Genomic DNA, 24860 nt, shown 5'->3' with positions numbered 1-24860 from the left:
GAAAATACATGTGTGGTCCGATCTTAGCCAGAATGTTTGTCTGGAATTCCTCTGCTATTCTCATCTAAGACTAATATTTATGACTGCTTTTGCACAGCTTTAGGGGCCCTCTGTCCTACCAAGAATTCTTTTTTCATGATGGTAAACTCAAGGACTCTAGCTGTAACCAAGTGATCTGCTACTCCACTTTAATATTGGTGTGACACAAATTTCTGATACACAAAATAGACCTGTTCTTCAGCAAAAAAATTGTGTCCCCTAAATTTGTTGAAGAAATAGCATAAGAGAGAGAGTAAGCTGCAGAGAGCTGCCTGCTTGGCATTCAGACCTCAGTGAAGAAGTGCCTGCAATTTTTTTTTCATTCCGGTGTCCTGCCTTTGGAATTTGCTTGTGCCAGCAACAAACAATAGATCTGGGGGAAAAGGGTACACTTCAGGGCTGGATTCTCAGGCACAAGCTAAGGGACAAGTAGTGCCAGGCTCTAAGTGAGAGCTGAATGCTTCAAAGTGTTTAGCAGAAATAATCTAATAAGGCCTGCTGAGACAACCCGGAGGTGAAACCCTGCAGAGGTGCCAGAGCCCTCAGATGAGCCCAGAAAACTCTTACTGCCTCTCTGTGACCCACTCCAGTATGTGCATGTGCAAATTGAAGTAAAAATATAATAAAAGGGAAATTTCTACCCCTGCTGCGCCTCAACACAAATAACTCTTGCACGTCTTTTTTGAATTATCAAGAAAACACAAGAAATGAAAGGAAACAGAAGAATTGAACTTTTAAACACTATTTAAGAAGGGATTAGTTTAGTTTGTGATTTTTGCATCTAAGGGCATGGAGAAGAAAGGTCAGGAACTTAGAATGACCTACAACCACCAGTGGTGTCACTCATAAAAATGGATTTCCAAATATTCCGGCTTCCCTCGTACTGTCACTTGAAATTTGAAGTTTCCATGTGTCCTTGGACAATGCAAATTTTTCATGTAAACTTCACAGCTAATAAAGGGCTAACAGAGCTGCCATGCCAGTTGGAAGGGATGGAGACTTTTTATCACACCTCCAATTATAACATGTGCAGTGCTTTCAAAACCAGATAAGAAATATTCATTTCAAACTCTCCATAAGCCTGAAATAACCTAAATAACTCCTTCTCTCTGTTGCATTTGCAAATCTAAATGTAATGCACAAGTCCATGGTGTTTAAATTGTTGCTGAAGAGGAACCCAAATCTGACCTCAGACCTAACCCCCACTGTAATTTAGTTTTGGTATTGGGAATTTCTGTCTGGACAATTTCAAATACAAGTGACCTTTCCCTGGAACTCTTTCCCCACGACATTTAAATAAAACTTGCCCTAAAATTCAAGTAATAAACAGGGCTGCATAACTGCTATATTTCTGAGTCTTGGTTATTAAAACAAATCAAGAAGCTGAGAGGAGAGCTGAAAAAATGTTATTTTCCATGTGTATTTCTCTCCCTAATATTTTGCCTTGTTTTGAGTAAGCTTAATATATTTCATTTTTAATTCAGTTCCAATGCTCTATTTTATTGCAGTTACATTTATTAATTGGTATTTCCATGTATCTTCCTTTTTCTAGCATAGATTACTTTTAAATAAATGTAGGAACATCTAGAAAAAATGTTGATAACAATTTCTTACTTAATCAAACTTGAAATGAATTTGCAAATACTTTTCCCTTCCAAACTTCTGTGTTAAAAGAAATCTCACATTTGTTAAAAATGTTCCCCAGACCAGGCTATGTGCACCTGTCTGACTGACATTTTTATTTCAAAGCATGAGATTTTAATCCTGTGTGCTCAGTGACACCACACTCAGACCATAATTTATGTTGCTAATAATGTGCTTCTGTAAAAAAAGAAGTCCAAGGTGATGGTGAAGGAAAGGTTTGGTTGTCAGATGCCACAGCAGCAAGAGGGATTTGACAGCAGGAGCATAGGGTGAAGAGGAAAGAACCAGCTGTTGTTATGTGTTATGTTCCTCCATGAAAGGGGGAAGACAGAGCCACTCCTGCAGTTTCAGCTCTTTCCCCTTCAGCCAGGATGCTTTTTCTTGAACTGTGACACCAAGCTGAGGAGGTAGGATGTCATTTTGCAGACTGAAAGCTCGACAGGGCAAGGACTGTCTGGTTATTTGGACTTCATCCAACACTCAGCACAATGGAGGCTCGAGAGAGACTGTGGCCTGGGGACAGTGCAAACAATCACATAAATAACTCCATACATGCAGGAAAACCATGCTGGAAAGTTTAATTGCTGTGACAGTACCAATGATGGCTCAGGTAAAAGTCTACTTAAATTCCAGCACTGCATTAGCAATCTTGGACAATTTTCCTTGTATGTTCACATCTCAAGTGTATTTTAGATGGTCTGAAAAAACAACCCCTGCTGTCAAGCATTTCAGCTTTGCTGCTATCCAATATTTTTATTCCAAACACACATTTTTAAGTGCAGATAGGGCTAAGTGACCAGCAAATCTGATTACTGCCAGTGCATAATGCCTGACATCCTTTATGCACTTGGTTCTTGACTCAACACAGTGGGGGTTAATGGGAGCTGTGAGGCTAATGCCCCGTGTAGCAGGTTGAGAGCATGCTTCTGAAAATTAACATGGTAGGCTTTCCATCTTCATCAGGCTGCTTTGCTGGCTATGACAGTGATAGGTGCTGTGTAATATCAAGAAAGATCAGACCGTGGCATAGGCAGAAATCCTGTTACACCAATGCAGATGTTCTTAAGGACCAAAGAGGTTTGAAGAGGTCTCCTATCTCAGGAAATAAATTGAATATTATTTTAAAAATCACACCAGTTAAAAAAAGAGGTGGTGGAAAATTACCACTACAAAGGAAGATTTTCTTTTAGTCATCACAAAAAGGATGGCTGTGGAGGGAAAACAATAAATACAGTGGGAGCTATATTTTTCTCTAGGTTTTCCACATATTCTACTAATAATCTTAAGGGCAGCCACATTTCTTTCTTCTCATCCTACTACAGGATCCAGTGAAATTATTAATTGTTCAGGGAAGGGGTGATGCCTTGTTATGTGTCTGGTACAATGGCCAATGAACATATGCTGGTATTTTTAACAGCTCCACTGTGAGAGTTGTTGTAAGAATGTCTCAGCGAGAATATAATGCTTTCCTTGTGTGGGAGGTCAGGCTAGATAATTTTAATAGGCCCTTCTGAACATGAAATATATTATCAAACAAAACCACAGTGATACAGGCAGCAATTATTTTCATAATGAGAACTGGTAATTGTGTGGACAGCACTGAGTAAAAATAAATGAGATCTGTAGACTAATAACAGACTTCTGTAACATTGAGAGGAGCAAATACTCCTGTAAACAGAATTGGTATTGCCACTACTTCACATTCATGCAGCATTTTGCAGAGTTGCTACTTCATTTTGAGGAAGGAGCATGAACAGAACAGAGATTCAGTGGTTGCTCAGTATGCAGTGATGCACTGGATAAAGCTTCTGGGTCACCTCTGCCAGCCTGTCTTCTCCCCTCTCACCTCTTGCACAACTGGAACACAGCACTGGTGAGGTGTCCCTCTCCTGACCCACACTGCTCCTGTTCTCTCAATGCTGGGTGACACCCTGGGGACCTCTGACAGTTATGTCCCCTCCAGCATCAGTGCAGATTGCCAAAAAGTCCCTCCAGCTCCTGCTGGCCCCATTTCAGGTGTGATGTTTTTATCGGGGCAGGTTGGAAGAAGCTAACATTAAATCAGTCATGTGATGATTACCTGCAGCTCCACCCTGTTTCTGAACACATGCTTTTGACAAAGCCTCTCTCAGAAGTTACCAACGCTGGTACACACTTGGGGTTGTGAGAGTGTCATTGTGCATGTCTGTGTGTGCAGGCATAAGAGAACAACTCAAAAATACATTTTTATTTTACTAATTGTTTTCTTGCTCTTTCTTCACTGGCCTTAATTGAATTTGCACTGACTTTTGCACAGAAAGCTTGCTACCTCTGATTTTGGATTATTGGGTTTTGCTTTACATCAGTAGACACATGCATCCTCACTGAGTAGCTTTCCTCTTACCCTTAGTGGCTACTGGAGACCCATTTGCAGACACTATGTGAAATGTCTATAAGGCCTGGAGCCAAGTTCTGAGATGATGTAAATAAAGAGCTGTACTAATTTTCACCAGCAGAAAATTTTCTATCACACTAAATTTCTCCTTTCTCCCATCCCTGATACAGGATGCTCTGTCTGCCATATGCAATAACAGTAAAATGCTGGTAAGATTAAAAGACCCTTCTAGTAACCTTTTGCAATCAGATTTACTAATTGGGCCATGGGACTCACAAAACAGTGTGGTTCTACCTCGACTACTAATTATGTGGCACTTAAATCCCAAATTAAGCCTTATGCAGAGGACTGGAGTCATATGGGGATGTGATTCTCTCCTGTCGTTTTAAGGAAACAGACCCTTTCATATACTGTATGTATAAAAATGGGAAGAAGGTGACAGGAACAATTTTGATTCCTTGCTATTAACACTCATGACACCCATGCTATCTGGAAAAAAAAAAAAAAAAAAGAAAAGGAATTATGCTACGATAGGGATGTTTTGGCAGTCTTGGAACTACTGCTCTTATAAAGGGCTATTAATAGATTAAGATCGTGTCTACTGTGCTCCCAACAGTTACCTAAGGATCTTGAAGTGTACTTTCAATAATAGCAATGCTCAGCACTTACAGAGTTTTACATCTCCAAAGTACTGTACAAACATTAACTAATTGATCATCAGATCCACACTGATCTGTCAATATTCATCAGAAACACATTTTGAAAGAAGACCAATCTAGTTTTTTAAGTATTCAGGCTGCAGATCTATTCAGTAGAGGCTGAGTGCCTTCATAGCATAAAATTCAGCATTACAAGAAACATCTGTCATGGATGTCCCATTTTCTCATTTTGACCTCATGGGAAGAAATGTTACAAGGCAGAACATTTTCTCAGGAGAGGTTTTGCTATTGTGTATGAAGGCATTCTTTCTTTTTTTTAAATATATGTATTTGGATTAATCTGTAGTAAAGAGGACACTGATGACAATTTACATAATGTATTTTTTGGTAATTCTTGCTTTGTAGATGAGCATTCTCCAGCCGTATCCTTAGAAAATTGGATTGTACAAAGAGAACAAAGTCCTTCACTGTTTTTTTTACACCTGCAAAGCTGGTTGCCTTTGATTATGAAAATGAAGTGGACCTAAAAATAGGAAATATAGTGTTGTTTTTTCTTTTTTTTTTTTTTTTTTTTTTTTTTTTTTTTTTTTTTTTTGATGGATCGCTATGTCATTTCATTGAAATGACAAAGGGAGACAAATTTCAGTTTGGCTTGTGCATTTTATAACACTTGAGAGGTTGTGGAGGTACGTCTTCAGCACAAGGCTGAGCCATTGCATTGGTCTCCTCATACCAAAACTGACATAGAGGACTGCCACAGAAATAATTTCCCCTTGGTGAACTAGTTTATGTGTCCTAAATAACAAAGGAAACAAATTACTAGATGTTAAACTTCATCTGATAATGATGAACTTGGTAACTACCTGCAATACACATACACACATCTCACTGAGATGCTGTCCCCCGTCTGCATCTCAAGCTCCACTAAAAGAATAGCATTAATAGAAAAACAGAAAATCAAGCTCTCCAGAGAGTTTTATTTACTTATCTGTCCTTAAGCAAACATAAAAAATTTGTGTGTATGTATCTATAGATATGTGTGTGTGTGTGGTTTTGTATTTATATATCTTATTTGATCATATAGCATTTTTCTGAATGGCCTGATCTCTCTCGGCCCAGAAATGCAATGATACAGAATGTTGTTTTCTTGTTTTTATACAGTATGGAGGTATTTTTTTGGTTTTGTTTTGGTGGTTTTTGAATTGTTTTGTTTTGTTTGGGTTTTGGTTTTGTTTTGTTTGGTTTTTTTCCGGGAACACTTTTCTGTTCATTTCCATATGGGAGTTTCTGTCATTTGAAATCCTCCAAATATATTAATGAAGTCCAGCTGTATTATAGTGTGGGGTAAAGTATGAGAAAAGAATAAAATTATTTAAGGTTTCTCATGCATTTAGATATGGAATTCTTGATTGTTGTAATCTTATTAAGATTATACTTTTAGGGAGAGTTTCCACATGTAGTTTATTAGATTTAAAAAATTACAATAGTGAAAAACAAAGCAAAATCTCATCCCTTGACATAGTATCAAAACCTACATCACTCATAGGCAGGATTGGAAAACTTTAGTTATATCCAATGAAATTAAAAAATAAGAACTTCTGAGTGGTAACCTAAAAGATTTAATAAGTATAAACATTTTATAAGAATTTTCTTCTGGGTTTACTACCTTTTTGTTACGCAGTTGCTGTTGTTTTACTCTCTTGCTGGATCCCTTTTCTCCTTGTTAAACTTCCTTCTCCCTTGCTTTCTTCATTAAACTTTCCTTCTTCGTGTGTAGTTTTTTCTCACTTAGACCACATGTTTATCAGGATGGTGTTTCTACTGGGTGTAATGCGAACACAGCATCCATGTAGGTACAGAGGAACCCTACAGCTCAGAGCTAGCAGCTCAGAGAAAGCATAAGAATTATTATTATAAACTTTTGCTAATCCTTAAATTCTGGTACATGCCACAAACACCATGTAAGGCTGAATCTCTGTCCTTCTCTTTTATTAACTAGCACTCTCAATCTGGAGCCTGGGGAAGCTGGAGGACATCCTCCTCAGGTTCTGCATGTTCCTAACAAAACTTGTCCCTCACAGCACTGCAGGAGGAATTTCTGCTGTTTCCACTGGCAAGGGTAACATTAGGATTTTTAACTTGTTCCCTATCACAGGAGTACATTTAGTGATTCGTTGGTTCTTCTTTTTAAATTTCTAAGTATCACCTCCTGACCATGAACTGCTCTTTTGCTTAAGGGCCACTGATGCACTCCCTCAGTACTACACAAGGTAAATGAAGGAGGCAGAAACAGAAGAACAGGCAGCTCTTCAAGAAGCATTTGGACAACTCTCCCAGGCACATGGTGTGACTCTTGGGGCTGTCCTGTGCAGGGCCAGGAGTTGAATTTCAGTGGTCCTTGTGGGCCACTTCCAACCTGGGATATTCTAACATTCTATGATTTCACAGAGTTCTGTCACTAAAATAAGGGACAGCAGCAAGAGCAGAGATGTGTCTCTTAAGGCATGGTTGACACATCTTTTGCAAGTCCCATAAACCTTTATGCTGCAAATGTGAATTGCAGAGTTTCCACTGGTAAAATCTCTTCAGGCTGTTAGAAGGAGTAAGATACCAGCAAACCAGTTGCTGATAGGAGTGCAGACTATCTGTGTGGGCTGCTAGAACCAAGCAGAGGCTCTTTCCCCACTCACACAACACCAGTAGTATGAATGGGTTCTCTAGTTGAACAAAAATATCAGCCTTTCTTAACTGCCATTTATTTTTCCTAATCTGTTATGACTCTCCTAATGAAAGGGTCTTGTTCCAGTCTTTCCTAGTGCTACTCTCAAACTTCTAGCCCAGAGTGGCTCTCTCCTTCCTCCTCAGCCTTTCAGTTTCCTCCTTTGTTATTCAGTTTCAGTGTGTCCTTTTGAATCCTCTTGTTTCCCTTCAATAACTCCAGGTTTGCTTTCACACACTCAGACGTAATCCCTCCCAAACAATTTTGTTCATCCAGTCCATTTTATTCATTCCTGCTTGTTATCTGGCCCCAGTTTCCTTACCAGCCTCAGACCTACAATGATGTTGTACCTTTCTCCTGAATCCTACATCTTGTGATGCACACACAATACCCAGCCCACTTGTTTCCCTTTAACCTCCCTCAATCTATATTCTCAGTCTTCTATTTCCAGGGCCACTGCTCTTAATAATTTAATTCCCTAGGTTGTCCTATTTCCAACCATTTTTGACTCAAATGAATATCTCTTCCTACCAACTTGACTTCTAGTAGAGAGAGAGGAAACACATTTTACAATTGTTGCAGAACCTGGAGCATACCAGGCTAAGAAAAGACAGACATGTCCTTAAAGGACTACCAGGTTTACACCTCAAGGGGTGTGGAAATTGAGGGTTCTCTTGTGCTGTGTTATGGGCACAACGAAAAATCCCTCAGGCGGGCTTTAGAATGGAAAGCAGTATGACAACATCAAAAAGGTGATGACTTTGAGGGTTGCCACCTTCAGTCTCAGCATGATTGCTATATAATTACTCTTTCCAGCGCTTTTTTCTCCCCATCTAACTCTGACCTTGCTTAGCTTTCCCCAACACATCACTGAATTATCCTGATCACATATGCCCTCCATTCTGTGGGGGATGAACTGCATTAGATGAGTTCAGGGAATGATGAGACACCCAAAGAAGCTTCTTGGCTCTTCAAAGAATCACATGACTTTTAAATTACTTGTTTTAAGTTACATGTAACTTTCAGGAATGTGTTTTGATTGTTTCTTGGCATGCCCTTGCAGACTGGTGTCACAAAGAATGAAAAGGGTACCCAAAGCATGTAGGAATTATTAGACGTCTCATGAAGGTCTGTCTTGCTTACTGTGTTTCCAAATAATCAGTGATTTTCAGATAAGCTTCCAAGAACTGAGTCTCTCCTGTGGAGCATATCCAAACCTCCAAGGACTGCAAAAATCCAGCAGATAGTGAAATTCCTGGCAGCTATGAGAATCCCAGTTTCAAGTAATACAATGCAATGTTCTTTCTAAGCCCAGATGAAGTCTGAGAGTGAAAATGAAATGAGAAGCTCTCTATTGGAGACGGAGTCTGGCTGTAAGTCTTAAACACCCTTGGAAAGGGTATTTTTTATTTAAAAAATGTGTTTTGCCGGCCTATTGGGAGCCATCTATGTATCACTTACAAACTCTGTTGAGTCTATGAGCTCTCTATATTTCTACTTTTGTGCTATCTTTTAGTGCATTTGTTAGATGAAATCACATCAAGCCTGTGGGTTAAAGGGAAAACTAATACAGATCCTCTGAAGCCCAGGTCAGACCTCTCTCCATTAAGACAAACTCTCCACATGCTGCCAGTTAAAAGTAGATTTTTTTTTCCTTGATGTCATGTCAAAATACAGGTTGAATCAATGAAGTAGAACCAAAGCTTTAAGGTTTTAGCTTTGAAATTTCTCAGCACTGATACATGAAATGGATACTATGAAATTATTTTGTTTACAGTTCTATACCATGGGATAAAAATAGATTAGTGAATTTTCACAGAGAAAATGAAGCCTCTTTCCTCTTTATTTTGACTGAGTGCTGAATGCAGCAGAAGCACCTTTTTATTTAGTGTAGTCTCATGATTGGCTACACTCCCATTCTGTAATTAAAAAAACCCAAACCCATCAACACCCAAAACCCTGTACAGAAACAAAGCTGTCTGCCAGACAGACTTTTTTGTGTGGATAACAGAGCAAATTAGACATAAGCTTGCAGTGGCAGCACAAAATACCTGGGTAATTTCAGAAAAGTTTACCTTCAATCTTTAAAGGAGCAGCATTGTGATGCTGAAAATTGTCACACATAAATTGCTATTTCATCTCTAGAGCAAACACAGACACAGAAGAAAATGTGTTTTAAACAGGGCGAATTCCAAGGTGCTATAAAGGATGTTTTATCATGGATGTTTTATTACTGTAGAAAATGCAGAGAAAGGAGCATGAGCGTGTCCCTGGCCGTGCAGAAACTCTGGGTGGTTTTTACCCTGTTAAGGTGAGGGGCACGGGGTGACCTCTATGTAAGACTTGGAGTCAAGAATTGCAACCTGGCTTTTGTTCTGATATCCTTGAGACTCCAGGCAGGGTAGAAATTTCATTTCTTGCCTTAAGTATTGTTATTTTTAGAATGTGCATGAAAATGTTTTCTTGTGTTAGAGGGCAGATTTGAGGGTTAAGACTCAAAACTGAGAAGCTGAGACTGCTGATAGGGAAACAGGAAATATCACTATCCTGCCTCGAGCATCCAATTCCACTCCTTGTGTGATGGCAAATTACTTTTGATTGATTCAAAGTTCATATCTCAACACAGGCTGTCCTTTGAACCATGCAATCCTAACAGACACTGAGATTTGAAGGTGCAGTTCGTAGAAATAAAGAATCATAGAATGGTTTGAGCCAGAAGGGGCACGAAGGACCTCTTGTTACTATACCCCTGCCTTGGGCAGGGACATCTTCAACTAGACCAACTTTTTCAGGGCTCCATCCAGCCTGGCCTTGAACATTTCCAGGGATGGGGCAGCTGCAGCTTCCCTGAGCAACCTGTTCCACCCTCTCAATGTAGAATTTCTTCTTAATCCCAAATCTAAACCTACTCTATTTCAGGTTAAAGCCATTCCCCCTTGTTCCCCTTGACAAAAGTCTCTTCCCAGCTCTCTTATAACCTTTTAAGTACTTTTAGGTACTGGAAGGGATTCTAAAGTCTTCCTGGAACTTTCTCTTTTCCGGACTGAACAAACTCAACTCTCTCAGCCTACCTCCACGGGAGAGGTGCTTCAGATCATGGACCATCATTGTGGTCCTCCTCTAGGATTCCACAGGCCCACATCCTTCTTGTACTGAGGGCTGGATCCAGAGCTGGATAGAGTACTGCAGCAGGTGTCTCACAAGAACAGAGAGGAGGTGCAGAATCACCTCCCTTGATCCTGCTGGTCACTCTCTTTCTGGTGGTCAGCTTTCTGGGCTGCAAGTGCACATTGCTGAGCTGAGCCTAGCTGGACTCATAGTGGCCACGAGGAGCAACTCTCAGACCTCTCAGATCCCAGCAGGATCTTTTCCAGGAAACCCAACCACACGTTCCATTTCCATGTGTGTTTGAAGCACACAGAGCTGGTGAACATCAGCTCTGCTGATCTTCTGTTACAGACTCTGCTGTGTTCAACACAAACCCACTGTGGCTCCTTGCAAAACATTTGCTGTGTTTCATCTGCTATAGTTACAAAATAAATCAAATATCTGTTCTTGGATGCTTTCCCTCTCTCTATCCCAAGCTGCTCTTTCAACTCACTATCCCTCAAGGATCCTATTTCAGTGTTAATATTTTATGCATTTACCATTATAAATAAAGAATATAAACATGGAACATAAATGCATTCCTGAAGGACAAAATAGCACTACAAACCCCCTATTTTGCTCTGAATTTGACAAATTATTTCTCAAGAGAATAAAAGGTGTACCTAAGGAAATGTCTGCCAGTCAAAAGTTTAAATGAAAAACAGAGCAAGAAAACATGCAATGTTTTAAAGTTCTAACTAAATTTGAACAAAAGGTACCTTGGGGAAGCAAAAAAAAGACTGGTATGTGTCCATTAAAAGATTCACATGTAACCTTTGATTTCTTTTGTTCAGAGGACTTTGAAATGATAGGAAGAAGATGTTAAAATGGGATTACATCATCAACCATGCAGGGACTGGGGGAGAAGTCAGTCACTGGATACACTTGTCTCATTTTTTGTGCAAGATGTTTCGAGTACTCTGAAACTAATAAATGTGTTGCATTAAAAAAATCTCAAAATTGTAACCACGGTTATATTTGAAGACTTTATTCTGGATACAAGAGGCTATCCAGGCAGTGTTACATTTCTTGGCAGAGAGATTCTGCAAATATGTATTAAAAAAAAATAAAAATAAAAAGGACCATAAAAAAAGCTGCAGAGAATATGCAGAACACCTTATGTAGTAGGTGGGAGGAAGGGAGTACAGAGTACCAGTGAGGAAAGATCTGTGCAGACTCCTCTCTTCATTCCCTGTGACCTAACCAAAGGTCCTGACCATCTGGGGGAAAACTTCCAGTTCTTTGGAAGAATGACAGAGCCAGACTTTTAATCCAGGCCTACTGCCAGAGTGAGACAATAATCATAGAAACATGGAATCATTGAGGTTGGAAAAGACTTCCAAGACCACAAAGTCCAATGTTACCTGATGCTTCACTGGGTCTATTGCACTTCTTCCCTCCATCATTTCACAGATGCTGAAGTGTGATCTTTGTCCCTTCAAGAAGGTGAGCAGCCAGTAATGACAACCAAGCCTGTATTCCAGATGATGTCACAATTCCTAACTTGCCATAGACTGGTTTTTTGCAAGGGAAGAAAAAAATCCTGATATATTATGAACTATGGATTTCTAGGACCCAGTAACTAATACTAAAGCTGGATGGAGACTGTCATTTTACATTATAAATTGGTACAAATGATGCCATTTACAGCACTCTGGCTGGTTTCAACATGAGGCCTACGAATGCCACTAGCAATTAATAAAATCTCTGTTCCCAAATGCATTTTACAGTTGGTTTTTTTTTCCCAGAGAGAAGTACTTTGCACTTTTTGAACTTCCAGACTGGTGGGTTGAGCACACAATTGGTTTTTTTTTGAAGTGGATAATTCAGTACATGGCTGAACAAATGACAAACCAGATGCAAAGTGGATGGTCTCCCTTGGGGCTTGGAGAAGTGGAGAAACAACAAAGTCTACAGGACATTTCAAGTGAATCAGACCCTTGTTCTCCTCCACAAAGGAGGAGGGGGAAGAAACATGGTGACACGGAAAACATGTGGTAACAAATTGATGGCAACTTCTACAAAATGGGAATATGAACTACATGGCATGTAGATAAAAGAGAATGCATCTGCAAATCATGTGAGGAAAATTGTGAACATAATTCTAGCAATTATGATTATAGTGTTGTATACGCTACTGCACTTAATTACAATTCTCCATTCTTTTCATGCTATGGAAATGGACTAAATGTATCTCAAAAGGACAAGCAATCTGTGGCATGAATAGCAACTTCCTTTATCTTAATACAATGAGGCCCACATTTAACAAACATGGCAGCATCTCTGTGAGAATTTTGATTACAAAATGAACATCGTGATAAAAATTAGCAGCCTTTATTTTTTCATCTGAGAACATGAATAGGATTATTAGTATTATTAAGAAGATTTGGGTTGTTTTGCCGCTTTTTAAAAAGTAGTTTCCTTTAGCAGTTACATTAAAATTATAATCTTTCCTTTATTAAAAATATTAAAATTTTATTTTATTGGAAGGGGAAGAGGTCTGCTTTAAAAAAAAATCTCTCCATTTATGTGCTTAACTCTTTCTTTTTTTTTCTCTATTGGAATGAGAAGATGTGCAAGTTTCATAGTACACACATACTCAATTAAAAGTTAAAACATGTTCATAATAATCCGTCTTAAACTGTGAACCAGAACAGTTTGTCTATGTAGATCTGCAAAATATTTGGCAAATAATGAATTCTGTTTAGGAACACTGGTCTAGAAGGGAGGCCTCAGGGAACTGAATTAATATACAGGGAGTTTTTTAGTATGCATTTAAAAGTGTACACTTGAGTTTTAGGTGCTGGTTTCAGGCGGTTTTCAGAAGTTCCACTGAATTAAATGAGCCAGGGTGGATTTACAGGATCTGGAGAACTAAGTCATCATATCTCTTGAGAGGGGAAGTGGTATGAAATAGTGTGGTACAACACAAGGTTTTTGGTGGCCCAAATTTGGGACAAAGGTATCCTTGGATACAGTAAAATTCTGAGTTACAAAATTCTCTGCAAAGACACACTGATAAATCTTGACAATTCATTACTACATCATGTATATTGAAAGGTTCACTTATTTTATAGGATTTTTTTTGGTGAGTGTTTAAGAGTTCATTGAGTTGGATAACTTCCCTCTAAAAAACTCAGAAATTCTGGTTGTGTGTTCACAGATGAAGGCTTTGTTACATGGGGGTGCTGTGACTGGCCATACTGGCCACTCTCAAACCTACTATCCAGGAACACAAAAGAGAGAAAAGAAACCAAGCCAGAGAAAAGCGTATAAATCTGCTTATTATGACATCTATATGGTTTTCATTATTATTTCCTTTCTGCTCAGAAAGGCTTCTGAAGGTTGGAGGGAAAGAGTTATTTACTATCAAGTGAACCTTTTTTCAGGTTTCATAGTGAAACCGCACACTTGCCTCCTACAAAAAGAAGCTTAAATTAATCAGGGTTCATTAAGCTCTGTAGAAGTGTTAAGTGCCATGGAAAACTGGGATGATGCTCTCCAAAGTACAGCATGTAAGAGTAACAAAACCAGGAAGGAAGGAACAGTGTCCCAGCTCTGCTGAATCATGTGAGGCTTGTGAGCACCCACACCTAGTGATCTACATGCTAACCCAGCTGATCAGCTGTGCCTCCCCAGCAAAATCTGTGTGTAGGCCACAACTGAGTTGGTAAAAACTGGGTTGAATTTAGTTCTTCAACATTTTTTCATTATCAATTCAGATTCCAGATTCTCTGTAGAGTTCAGGTAGAATTCTCTAGTTTTCCACCATCTACTATAATTCCTGTAGTATATGATCTAAGGTAGGACATAAACAACTCTTCTTCTCCTAGTTGAATTCAGGCTAATTTAGACAATTGCAAATGTCCAATATTTACACTGGAGAATTAATTACTATTTGTAATTCCCACAAGCCACTTGCTATGAATTTTCCAGCAGTTGCTTTGCCTGTTTTTCAACCAGTCCCTATTGCTGCATTCTGTACAAAAGCTGACATTCTTACTTGAGGTCACCTAGCTGAGCATTTCTTTCACCCCCTACTGCCTGCCACAGAGGCTTTGTCTAGACTTAGAAACACCAGCTAACTGAGATTGATTTATCCCAGTCTGGACAAGCTGTACAGTTCTCAATCTCAAATTTGATCTCTTCCCATCTGTATTATCTTGGATTCATCATAACCCTTTCTCTGTAACCAATATATCCATGTTTTAGTACTAAATATCAGGACTCCATAACCTACCACATCTTTGTCACTGTTTGATTAAGCTTCTGTTTCACCTAAAGCCTGCAAAGGACATTTTATTGCTTTTTAAGTAGTTTTATTTTTGCGCATGTTAATATTTTTCTTTAGGAAGAGAAAATTCTTCCTCTGCAGTATTTAGTCCTTGATAATAAGCAGAAGATGATGCCTTTTTTTATTTTCTTTTTTTTTTCCTTTTTTTTCATGGATAGCCATATCTAGGAAAAAGCTGACTGCTAAAAAGTTACTTTGAACATGTATATACACAGATAAGAATAATTTAATTAAAGTCCATTAAAAAATCTAATATTTATTATTAGCTTGTGTACTTCCTAATTGTTTTATAGGCTTTTATTTTTATGGCAAGATTCCAATCATTACAAATATATGGAACTTGATACATATCCAAGCAAAGAAATGCATTTGCAACTTTGTTTAAAGAGGAAATTGTCAAAAATATCAGAGCATAACCTTTCACAACAGAGAAAAAATAACTTTGCTTTTAATTATGTGGTTCTTCTCTTCCTTGTTAATATATTATAAAACACATTACCAATTTTGGAGGGCAAAAGGGGAAAGGGGACTGCACTTAGAAAGTGTAGGACTGTGTAATGTCAGTAATGCCAAGAGCTTAAAAAATTAAATCAATATATCAGTGTTCACCCAATGCATTGTCTTTTCCAATTTTTCTTGTGAACACCAGAAATAGATTATGACCTCAGCCAAATCTTGGTGCTGTAAATACTATCCTTATTCAAAAGAGAACTAATTTAACTTTTTTTTAATGAATAGCAGTTTATAAATTGGGGCTCCTGAATGCAAACATTTTTCTGAAGACTCTCTGGGACTACTCTGTGTGCTTAATTAGGTAGTATCCTTATGTCTGAATTAATGAGTTAAAAATGTAGAACCCTTACAGATACAGACAGTAATGTCCACTAAAAAGCTCAGAGAATATGAACTGTTAATTCCATTAGTTCTGATTTATGGGGAGCTCCTGATATCTTGATATCATCCGTTGTAGTCGTGCACTGATTTTAAGAGGTGGGTAATGTTAGAAAGAAACATTTCTTGCTGTTTTCTGGTTAGCAATTAAACGCAAATGTAACAGACACAAATATAGCTTAAACAGCTCCAAATTTAAATTTCTAGTCTGAAAGTCAAAAACACAGGCAATGGGAAAATAATGATACTACAGTTACCTGGGGAATTCAGCCAAAGGGGAATCAATTTTATTGTAAAGATCATGCTTTTAATCCACCTCTACCTGAGTGCCAGATGGTCAAACCAAAGAATCAACACATTAGGCAGATGGACTTGGTATCTGATTCCCAATTACTAGAGTTGCTTCATGTGGAAGGTTACTTCTACTGATCAGAGAAAATTATTTGTGCCCAGATGGTGACAAAAATTTGCTCACTCTTTCAGTATTAAAGGTTTCCAATTATCTTTCAAAGTAAGGCAGTAGCATTAAAGATTTCATCCAAGGTTCATGGAAGGTATCTATTGAGGTTGGTAGGTTTGGACCTAGCCATAAAAGCGGATGATAAAACCTTAGGGACAAGGAGTTGTTAAGGTATGTAAGCCAGGTGATTAGAAAAAGCCACTGGACATCACACAAGAAACCATGGGATGCAACAAATTACTCTGTGAGACTCCGGCCAAAGCTTGCAGGGATAGATGGATTCTGTGGGTGTTTAAGGAAGAGTCTGATCAGACACAGCCAAAACCCATAAATACGTACACAAGGGGCATTAGGAGCTTTTGAGGAGCAGAGCCTTGTCAGGGCTACACACAATGTACACACAGCAGCAGGAGTAAAACTGGTTAGGGCTGAGATTACATGAACAACTATAGCAGAAATACAATATTTGAGTTCAGATTTGTCAGAACTGGGGCCAATAGAGAGAAACAACTGTGTGCAGATTGTTCATTTGTGAAGAGACAAAAGCGGTGAAAGAACCAGCATGCTAAAACAGAAAAGCAGTGGAATATGAGGTGGGAATAACCTTGAAGCCTGACCAGCTGGAGAGGAAAGCACAGGACAGGGCCATCAATACTACTGAAGCCCATGTGACATTACAGTGCTTCTGTTTCTGCAGGTGTTGTTAAAGGTATGGTTCCCTGTTTGTGCTGGTCTGTTCACACACAGTGTGTGCATGGGATTGTACATTCTTCCCTGATCATGGATGGACCCCAAAATGGAAAAAAACAGCAGCCTTATATCCAGCAGTCTAGGAAAGAAGAAATCCTCAGGTCTCAAGGACTAGCAGGTGTCTTTTCCTTTTAACAAAAAGTGTCAAAAGTATCTAAAATAATCCTAGTAGATACTGTAGGACAATAGACCTGAAAACAATAGAACTCTATGAAAAGCAATAAAGCTCCATTAAACCTTGTTCAGGCTGGTACAGACAACGCTGCATTAGCTGCCAGCTGTACATAGCTATTTAGCCAAAGTCTCTATTTCAGTGACAATTCACCATCAAAGGGATAAATGGAAGCATTGTTTGATGGATTCAACAAGTTGGCTCTGTAGATATCTGTGCATCCAGAGGTTAGAGGCAGGCATTGTTCTGAATGGAGCTCATGCCTTCCCAAAGCTGACACACTTGAACTGGGTTCCAAATTCCCTCCCCCCATCTCGTGTGCTCATAACATTTGCATTTACTTGCAGCCTAGAGATGAGAGACTGTTACTCTTGATACCCAGATATAAATAAATAAATGAATAAATATTATATATACATAACATTTATATGCATATATGCAAAGTCACTATGTATCCTTTTTGGACCAAACCAAAATGCACACTTTCTTACCAAGTAATGCGTATTTCCTTTGGAAATAACATTCAAGCCAGTAAAAATCTTTTGTTTTAACTGAAAGTTGTACTATCCATTTTAGCATTTTTCCTCCATTTCAAATGCCATCACTATTTTGAAATGATTAATTTCCAAAATAGAATTCTAGCTGGGAGACAAAGAAACTGGAATTATAGCAGACATCAGTATTTGGAATTTTTAAAGGTTTTTCTCTTCAGGTTTTTAATAGAATAGAATCAGAGAACCATATAGGTTGGAAAATACCTCCAAGAACATTGAGTCCAACCATTATCAATTCCCTCAAACTTTGAATCTTGTGAATAGTCTAAGTACCTTACAAATTATCACTCCCCACTCCCAAATCTCTCTCTAACCTCAAAAACCCCATTCCCTGTACCACCTGTTTATCTGCCATTATCTGCTGAGCAACAAGAATGGAAACTTCTATGGAGTGCAGATTATTTGACATTAGGCAGATGCACAATACACTGCACATCATGTTTTGGGTGTTTTTATAAATAACAATGAAATTTTGCTCCCCAGCCCAACTGCTAAACTTGGTCCAGTTGTAACTAAATACAGCCTTCTGTTGTTAAAACAGATCAGATTTCCAAACTACACTGGCTTTATGGACTGATATGTCTGTTCAATGACCAAGTTTAGACAGGCAGGAACTTGTGTTCCTCCTTGTCCTAAGGGACTGCTTTAGTTTCATACAAATATGACCTTTGAAAGAAAAGGATAAAAAAGCTTTTTGCCAGAAAAGGCTGGTGAAAGCCATTTCCCCTGTGTAAATAAAAGGGAAAAGACCAAGATATTTAGTTCTTTTGAGGAACAGTTTGCATCTGTTTCAGGTGCATCTGCCAGGAGAGATAATTTTAAATGCAAGCACTTTGCAACTTTGACAGTGATATTGGCTATAAAATACTGTAACACAAACAGGAAAATTGCTTGGAAAATCTGAAGGGAAATTGCAATGATCAAGAATGGAAGAAAAGTTATTTTTTATTGCAAATGTGTATTTTCTGTGGCTAAATATCATCTTGAAATTCTTAGCTCAGTAACCACTGCCCATTTGTTTGTATTAAAAATGAGGTAATAAAGAATTTAAATAGTAATGATAACATTATTCTTCTTTAAATTTAAACTCCTTCATTAGAAATAATGAAGACTTTTCTTACACAGATTAGCTGTCTGGGCAGGCACTGAGGGTACAGGGCAATGCTAAAGCTGCATGACAGGGATGGCATTGCTTTGCAGATTTACTGCACTGCGGGATAAGCAGATAGAGCAGAAATGCAAACGGCTGTGTAGGTGAGCAGGTGAGACGTGACATTGACCAGACACTTTAAAGATAGTTTACGAAAAGAGACAGGATTGGTATGACCTTCTCCTGACTCTCATGTTATTTATTCTGTAATGACGGGTTAATGATTCTCTGTAGCAACCACCCCAGATTGGTTCAGGAATATCCGGGGCTCCCGAGAGACTCACTTGAAACAACCCCTCGCTTTATGTAATCATTCATCTTATCTCAGAGCAGTGTAAGACTATAAGGTAGGCTATAGAATAAATGTGATAGGAACTTTATTGCTTATATCTTAATTCCTAGGCAAACCTGACTTCTTGGGGTACTGAAGAAGCAGTGCTAGGCAGGTAAAGGAGACTAAGAGCTGACAAGCAAAGGACAGGAGGCAGAGAGAAGAAAAGGTGTGCGGCAAATGGAGATATTTATAGTGACTTTATGGCCTCCTGCTTCAGGGGGTAATTTTCTCTTTGGGTCTGGAAAGTGTCTTTGATGAGTCCCAGAGTCAGCCAGGACTTAAAGCTGAGCCTGTCAACGCCTTCTTCTTAAACAGAGGGCCCCCAGAACCCCAAAGGGGCTTGGCAAATCTAGACCTAACTTTTATAAGAATATCAAGGTGATCATCAAACTTTGTAAAACAGAGAAGCCACAGAACTTGTTTAGTAAAATGGAAAAGAATTTGAAATAAAACACCCCTCTGTTGATCTGTTCCATAGGGAGACCCCTTTCTTCCCAACTTCCCTCTACAAGCTCTGGGTTAAGAGGCTTCTTGTCCTCTTCATCTTTCTGCCCCTGGTTCTGTGTTTGCCCCAGTGGCTCCCAGTGCATGCAGAAGGCCATTTCTCTCCTGGTTTGCCCCATCCAGCTCTGCTGCTCTTCTGGAAGAAATAACTTTCCAACAGTCTGCAATGCAGCCTCCTCATCTGTTTCTCAACCACATTCAGTGAAAGGACATAACAGACATTGAACTGATCCCAGGATCCTCTGTACCTCTTCTTGGGCTGCAGGGAATTCCCAGCAGGGTTCTGGGCAAAGGATGCCTCCCATCCATCATATGGATGTTCTCCATAAGAAAGACAAGACACAAGGAGCCCTGACACCCACAGAGGAGGGGCTGGAGTCCAGCTGCGATGTGCTGCACAGCTGACCTGTCACCCAAGGCCTATATGTAACTAACCAAATCCTGCCCTCCTCTCCATGATCAAGTAGTATGAATGCAGCATTTCCTTTCCCTTTATTTGGTCATTAGGCCTACCTAGCTGATTACAGTTGAACAGGAAGAGTTTTGGGCTCTGGATTTTATTTTCTTGGTAATTTTCATGGCTTTTTTCTGTGCATTAACACATTTTGAAAAATTGTTGTAGCAGAACATGCCCAGAGGTGTGACCATCCCTATTTATTTTAATTTCTCAGTTTGTAAAGCAGGAAGGACTTCTCCAGCTGTATACCTCCATACTTAGATTAGGCCAGTGATTTGTAGAGAAGAAGCTGTATATATACACCCCAATTTATTTTAGATGACATTCATTAAAAATGAAAGTGCTTTGGAAGTATTAAGTGCAAATAATTTACAAGACTACATGCACATAAAATCAAAAAGTTTAGAAATCTTTCTTAATGTGGCTTATATTGTCCCATGTACTGGAACAAAAGGAAAATTTTGAAATTTTAATTTTCTAGACTTAGGTATTTGGCAGTACTGACTCTCCTACACCAAGAAATCTCTCACCACAGGAGCAAAGCCTATAAGCATTGAATCATGAGAGACAGTTTGGTTGTTTGTCCAAATTTAAATACTATTAAGATAATTCTACAAGATTTTCACCCTTTCCCATGAAAAAACCAAAAACCATATATATATACGCATGGGCATATTTAAACCATTCTCTGCTTTGAATATGCCCTAGCCAGAAGAAATCACTAAATTAGTTGTTATTAGGGTAGATTTTCCATCCATTGCAGGCCACAAAATGTCAATTAATGCACTTCTTATGGTCATGCATAGGTTTCTTGGGACAAATATGATCCAAATACAGCCCATTGCTTGTGGGGGCAGAAGGATACCTTTATTTTCCTCATCTCTATCTGAAGGCCAAAGCATGTGATAAAACTTTTGCAATATTGTGGGTACTATAATACTTATAAGGAGAGAATTCTTTGACTTGACCTTTTCTCTTAAAGGAATCACTGAAGATGCTCTGAAAGCCTATATAGCCATGGACACAGCATATAAATAAGTGCATGAAAAATCTCAGAATCATTGTATATGAACAATCAACCATAAGACAAGAGTAAAAGTAAAGAGTGAAATTTATATGACAAGTAGGACTACAGGTTGCTTGTATGATGGTACAAGATCCTTATCATATTTTATTTCTTTAATTTCAAGTCTTTCCTCAAAGGAAAAGACACCGGCAGTAACACGCAGGTTAATGTCACATGGAGAAACTCTATAAGAATAATTAGAAAGAGATAATTTCTTTTCATATCATGGGGTGTGCTCCAAGCTCTGAAAAAGCTTGAAGGCAGACAGAGGGGCTGTAGCTGCTCAGCCTTCATGGATTGTATATAAATATTGAGATTATCACCTCTTAGAGTTTCTTCTCCCCACCCAGTGTGAATTTATGCTTCTCATCATTCAGTTCATAAATTTTATTGCTGATAAGGATGCTATTACAGCACTGGATTGGAAAGAGGGGAAAGAATTCAATTGCCTAAATACTGAAGTGGCGCTTTAGACATGCCACGTTATCCAAAACATTCCCATGCAGCGGGTAAACATGACTGCACAATGTCTGGAACAGCAATTCAAAACCTAATGGGATATCCCAGGGAATCTTTTATAATACTAGACTACTTAGTTTAAGAAACAGAAGCCTATCCTGAAGGACATGGGTGAGAAAGATGCAAAATGATTTATCAGGCATACCTCAAATGCTGCATCACTTTTGGCCAGCTGCAAAACTCTCTTTAGCACCAGAAGTAACTTAACACAGTTTTTTGGAATGTATTTGATACCAAAAAGATATAAGATTTATTTTTCCTTTTATTGTCAATAATGACATATGAGAAGTAAAGGCTAAAATATATTCTTTATGGAAGGGTACACCCTTACCTACTGTCTGCAAGTAGGTAAGCCAGTATATTTAAAAATTAATTTTTCCTCTGAAGGACATCAAGAGTGACAATATTACCAAACAAAATGCTGCAGGCAATACCAACAGTGAAATTTTATGAAATTGATATTTAGTTTCATCAAAGTTTACTCAAAAAAAGAAAAAAGATTGGCTATTGGAGGTTAAATCACACATTTCTTCTTAGAGTGAAGACTCTTTGAAAGAAAGTGCTGGAGCACTTCATTTATTTTTTGAGTTCGTGCATTTCAGACAAAGTTCTTGCTTTTCTTTTCTTTCAATTGAATGGACTCATTTTGGTCACTCCCCCTTCTCTCCATCCTTTCAATGTGTCCTAGGAATACATCCCAGTAAGTTCAGAAAAGATATCCCCCAAGCAAATATTTTTCTTAGAACCATGATAGAGAAAAAAGTAGGGAGACAGTAGTGCTTCATTGATATTAAAACCCAAATCTATGAAAATTGATTAAAAGGCTGATTACAACTTTTCTGAAATTGGTGGCAACTATGCAGTCTGCCTGATATATACCAAGGACCCACACCATCTGAGGAAAACAAACACAACAATAAGCCATTAACTGATAGATTGCTGGTAGTTGCATTAAAGAATTTGCTGTTGTAATTAAAGAGGATTTTTATAAAATTGTCCTCTGTGAATATATAAATCCAAGTAAAATTAAATATTTTTTACATAAAACTCATCTTAATTTTGCAACTTGATTTATTATAGTTTTGTAATGGACCAACATAGAACAGCAGCTTTTCACTTTTTTTAACACACAGAATGTCCAAATAATCAACTGTAGCATAGGTGCAGTTGATCTGCATATGTACAGACATTCCATTTATAGAATTATAGAATGGTTTGGACTGGAAGTGATCTTAGTAATCCTCTAGTTTCAACCACCTTGCCATGGACATGGACACCTTCCACTAGATCTGGTTCCTCAGAGCCCTACTCAACATGGCCTTGAACACTTCCAGGGATGTGACAGCCACATCTTCTCTGGACAAGCTGTTCCAATGCCTCAGCACCCTCACAGTGAAGAATTTCTTCCTAGTATCTAATCTAAACCCACCCTCCTTCAGTTTGAAGCCACTCCCCTGTGCCGTGGTTATTATATGCCCTTATAACATATGACACGCTTGTTATGTCAGACATGGGATTTTTCCACTTTTCCCAGGTGCAAAATATGATCCTATGTTAGAATAATCTATAGATATAATCTACAGATTTAACACATACTATTTTTAGAGACTTACATCTGTACCTCAGACGGGCTATGTAGCCAATAGTGCAAAGTGGAACCACAAACTACTGCATCATATTTTAATTTATGGGCAGAACAGTGGCATGTGTGGGTTAGCAAGTGATGTCATTAGCAGTGTGGAGGTAGTTTTGATACAGAGCAATGAAGAATTAAATAATAATGGCAAATGATTTCATTTTAGTCTGTACTTAGTAACAGCTTGCCTGCACTAAGCAAAGTTTGAATATGTGACCCTGAAGCATGAGACTTATATCTGTCCTAAATCCATCCTGATTAGAAATTGGAGACATTTCCTTGCTCAAATTTTTGTTCCCATTGCAGAATTGCTAAATGTCCATCCCTAACTTTTCCACAGTATAAACTCACCTAATTACTACTGAATAAGAAATCACTACCCTTGGAGGTTAATGAGATGTTTTACACAGCGCAATTGCAGGGTGTTCAGTTCTATAGGAAGATAGAAAGCATTGTAAAAAAAATATAAAATTTTACTTCAGTTGTAGTTGACAATTTGTTTTGAGTGTTTGAAGATGAAAGGCTGAGACTGGTGTCATCTGTATCTGTCTGTGGTGTGTCTGCCACCTTAGCTGGTCACTAAAGATAATTTTTTTCTCACTGGAGAGAGATATTTCTTTGCTGTGATTCATCTGACCTTTTCTGGATGTGTGTGATGAGTTCAATTGCATTCTTGGAGGTTCCAAGTTGTGTGAAATGAGCCCAGTGTCACTAGGCAGGGGCATATTCCTGCACTCAAGTGTCAACCTCAAATGTGAATTTCTCCCTCTACAATACCTTCATTTGCTGGCCCTGTTCCTTAATACACTAGGGGTCTTGAGTATCCCAACTGACCTGAGACTACTCTAATAACAGCTAGATTTGTTTTCTGATAAAGAGGACCAGGTCTTCTCTTATTTCCTTTTCATCATCTTTAATTGCCAGATTTGCATGCTTGTTTTTTCCCCTCTATTTTATTTCCCCTGGTGTTTTCAGAGGTGAAAACTGGCCCTCCTACTCTTTTCAGCTGACATTTAGTAAATAATTTGCTGGATTTTATGAAACTTCACTTTTCTAGGAGTAAAGTTCTGGATTCAAAGTGGGAAGGTGTGGGTGTGCATCCTTCAAGCTTTCTTTTGCCTGATGGGTATTTCAACACAGTGGAAGGAGATGTGTCCTTTCCACTTGGTTCTGCAGTTAAAACATCAGAAACAAAAGAATAAGCATAAGTCTGGAGGCAGTGCTGCTTGAATACTGCAACGTATCTAGGTACAGATATTAGAATTGGTGCTGAGATCTCCTCTAAACGGTCAGAACTATTCACTTAAGTGGTTCCAGGAATGCTAGAGATGACTTTAAAAAGATTGAGTTTTGTCTTCTAAAGAATTTTATTCTGATTTATGAATTACATGGCTTAAAAAGGCTTAGAAATGACCATACTTTCTTTTTAATTGACAGTCTCTTGCTATATAAATTTTTAACAAAAGAAACTAACCAAAAAAACAAAAAAAA

This window comes from Camarhynchus parvulus, chromosome 1 (assembly GCF_901933205.1).
Source record: "Camarhynchus parvulus chromosome 1, STF_HiC, whole genome shotgun sequence".
In the NCBI taxonomy this organism is placed as follows: Eukaryota; Metazoa; Chordata; class Aves; order Passeriformes; family Thraupidae; genus Camarhynchus; species Camarhynchus parvulus.
Note: the sequence above shows the minus strand (reverse complement) of the source record.